Below are 3,691 nucleotides of genomic sequence, written 5' to 3'. Positions count from 1 at the left end.
CTGTGTAGTTGTAGGTGGCTGTGTCGTGGTTCCTGGCGCCGTTGTTGTAGGTGGCTGTGTAGTTGTAAGTGGTTGTGTAGTTGTAGGTGGCTGTGTCGTGGTTCCTGGTGCCGGAGTTGTAGGTGGCTGTGGAGTTGTAGGTGGCTGTATCGTGGTTCCTGGTGCCGTAGTTGTAGGTGGCTGTGTTGTGGTTCCTGGTGCCGTAGTTGTAGGTGGCTGTGTTGTGGTTCCTGGTGCCGTAGTTGTAGGGGGCTGTGTAGTTGTCAGTGGCTGTGTCGTGGTTCCTGGTGCCGTAGTTGTAGGTGGCTGTGTAGTTGTAGGTGGCTGTGTCGTGGTTTCTGGTGCCATGGTTGTAGGTGGCAGTGTAGTTGTTGTCGTTACAACTGGGAAACATCCTATCAGCTCGTCCAGGTGTAGTGTCGTGTTCCCGCCAGATACCGGTGCTATCCTTGTTATTCTCAAAGCATCACCGTACGCTCCTGACTGGAAGGATACGTCGCTTGTGGCCACCTTAAAATCATAAAATAGACTTTGCTGTAATACCTATATGTAATATATATATATCCAAAGCACTTTTATAGATCACGGCACCTAGTAGAAGGAAAAGATTGCGGGTATGAAAATATTGAAAACGCAACAACCACGCACATCAATTAATTGGTAGGATTTTCACAGTGCATTTTCCTTAACACTGCGCCGTCTAGCAGACTTTTGGGTAACTTGGTTATTTAGAGCAGAAACAGCAGCACCACCAACAGCAGCAGCAGCACCACCACCACCATCATCATCATCATCAGCACTACCACCATCACCTGCCGCAGAAGCAGTAGCAGCAGTAGCAGCAGCAGCAGCAGCAGCAGCACCACCACCACCACCAGCAGCAGCAGCAGCAGCAGCAGCAGCAGCAGCAGCAGCAGCAGCAGCAGCAGCAGCACCACCACCACCACCAGCAGCAGCAGCAGCAGTAGTAGTAGTAGTAGTAGTAGTAGTAGTAGTAGTAGTAGTAGTAGTAGTGGTAGTAGTAGTAGTAGTAGATTATGTGAATTAAGGTAAACGTAGAGACAAAGTAATGTAACGATTTCGTTAACAAAGGTAGAAATGAATGAAAATGCTTACGGTATAAAATGTCGGGGTCCCGTTTGTCTCCACTTCAACTCCTATACTTGATGTAGTGCCATGCCAACGGAACCGCGTAATCTGCACGGATACATCAGCAAATGCTAACAATAGAGACGGTTCGTTTTCCGTAATATTTCCTGGTGAAGTCCAACCGTTCGTTAGTACGTCTGCTGAATAGAGTGATCCAACGCTGCTATCCGTGAAGCTGTCGATGAAGGCGCCGGATGATGGGTCAAGCATGTCCAATAATACACCATCGCATGGTACCTGTGTAGTTGTAGGTACCTCTGTAGTTGTAGGTGGCTGTGTAGTTGTAGGTGGCTGTGTAGTTGTCAGTGGCTGTGTCGTGGTTCCTCGTGCTGTAGTTGTAGGTGGCTGTGTTGTGGTTCCTGGTGCCGTTAGTTGTAGGGGGCTGTGTAGTTTGTCATTGGCTGCTGTCGTGGTTTTCTGGTGCGTAGTTGCTAGTGGTTGTGTCGTGGGTCCTGGTGCCGTAGTTGTAGGTGGCTGTGTAGCGGTTCCTGGTGCCGTAGTTGTAGGGGGCTGTGTAGTTGTAGGTGGCTGTGTTGCGGTTCCTGGTGCCGTAGTTGTAGGTGGCTGTGTTGCGGTTCCTGCCGTAGTTGTAGGTGGCTGTGTTGCGGTTCCTGGTGCCGTAGTTGTAGGTGGCTGTGTCGTGGTTCCTGGTGCCGTAGTTGTAGGTGGCTGTGTCGTGGTTTCTGGTGCCGTAGTTGTAGGTGGCTGTGTAGTTGTAGGTGGCTGTGTAGTTGTAGGTGGCTGTGTCGTGGTTTCTGGTGTCGTAGTTGTAGGTGGCTGCTGTAGTTGTAGGTGGCTGTGTAGTTGTAGGTGCGCGTAGTTGTAGGTGGCTGTGTAGTTGTAGGTGGCTGTGTAGTTGTAGGTGGCTGTGTAGTTGTAGGTGGCTGTGTAGTTGTAGGTGGCTGTGTAGTTGTAGGCGCTGTGTAGTGTAGCGTGCTGTGTAGTTGTAAGTGGGACTGTGTCCTGGTTCCTGGTGTCGTAGTTGTAGGTGGCTGTGTAGTTGTAGGTGGCTGTGTAGTTGTAGGTGGCTGCGTAGTTGTAGGTGGCTGTGTAGTTGTAGGTGGCTGTGTAGTTGTAGGTGGCTGTGTAGTTGTAGGTGGCTGTGTAGTTGTAGGTGGCTGTGTAGTTGTAGGTGGCTGAGTTGTAATTCCTGGTTGGGTGGTGGCTGAATAATGGCAAAGAGAAGAATCATTGTCACGCTATTTTCTTTCTACGCGGAAGGAAATTGCTGCCAGCATTATCCTCCTAACGGTAATACTGCCCAAGGCATTCTCATATGACGTTATCACATGTTAACATACGAAACACATATGGGGTTGCATATTAATTATGTGAGTTGTAAAGGTCCATCGACTCTCGCTTACCTTCACCTAGGAAACAGGCATACAACTCTATTGTCATGTTTAGTTGCGATTGCCCCGGAAGCAACGTCATCGGGTATATTCGTATGCTGCGGACTGATACCGAATTGAGGAATGTCGCGTCTCCCTCAAACGCCTGGAATATAAGTTCAAATAACGTCAATTTTCTTAAGCTACATAGCGCGAAGAAATGAACAATCTGTCGCTATAGTTTTGTGTATAACCGTGCATTTACAGTAGATTAGACATGTTACGATACTATATGTGTTTGGTTTATATTATAATTATAACGATTGTTGTTATGGCAATTGAGATTTTGGAATTCAGTTCATCTATTGATTTGCTACAAGAGGTTGTGGCCTTCGAGGTGTGAGACATGAAATTGAAGAACAATAAATGTTGGAGAATATGTCACGTGTACGATTAAAAAACTAAAGTTCAAGCAAACCACAAAAATGTTCCTGATTACGCAATTATTCATATACCATAGTAATATCGACCCACGTCTTACGAAAGTGGTTTTTTAAAGAACTCACCGTTGGTAGGGTTTGGTAGTTGATTAGGTCGGTACTCCAGGAGATCATGTAGGTCTTCACAGATCCTGACACGCCAACTTGACTGAGCTCTATAGCTCCCTCGCCGAGAATGATCTGGATGTACGTAGTCGAAGGCACAAACGGGTTATCACCTGGCAGCGTCCATCCACGTTACTGGGTTTAACACCCGCAGCCCCTCTACCCATGTTATCGCGTGATCAGTTCATCTTTAATCGTCTGTCCTTGGCTCATTCCTTCATATGGCGACACATGGTATTTGTGTTGTAGTCGCGTGGCTCTGTGTCGTGGTTCCTTGGCTGCGTAGTTGTAGGTGGCTGCTGTCGTGGTTCCTTGGTGCCGTAGTTGTAGCGTGGCTGTGTAGTGTGTGCAGTGCTGTGTAGTTGTAGGTGGCTGTGTTGTGGTTCCTGGTGCCGTAGTTGTAGGGGGCTGTGTAGTTGTCAGTGGCTGTGTAGTTGTCAGTGGCTGTGTCGTGGTTCCTGGTGCCGTAGTTGTAGGTGGCTGTGTCGTGGTTCCTGTGCTGTGAGTTGTAGGTGGTTGTGTAGTTGTAGTTGGCTGAGTTGTTGTTCCTGGTGCTGTAGTTGTTGGTGGCTGTGTAGTTGTAGGTGGCTGTGTAGTTGTAGGTGG

This window comes from Priapulus caudatus, unplaced genomic scaffold (genome assembly GCF_000485595.1).
Source record: "Priapulus caudatus unplaced genomic scaffold, Priapulus_caudatus-5.0.1 Scaffold396, whole genome shotgun sequence".
NCBI lineage: Eukaryota > Metazoa > Priapulida > Priapulimorpha > Priapulimorphida > Priapulidae > Priapulus > Priapulus caudatus.
This window is presented reverse-complemented; position numbering follows the sequence as displayed.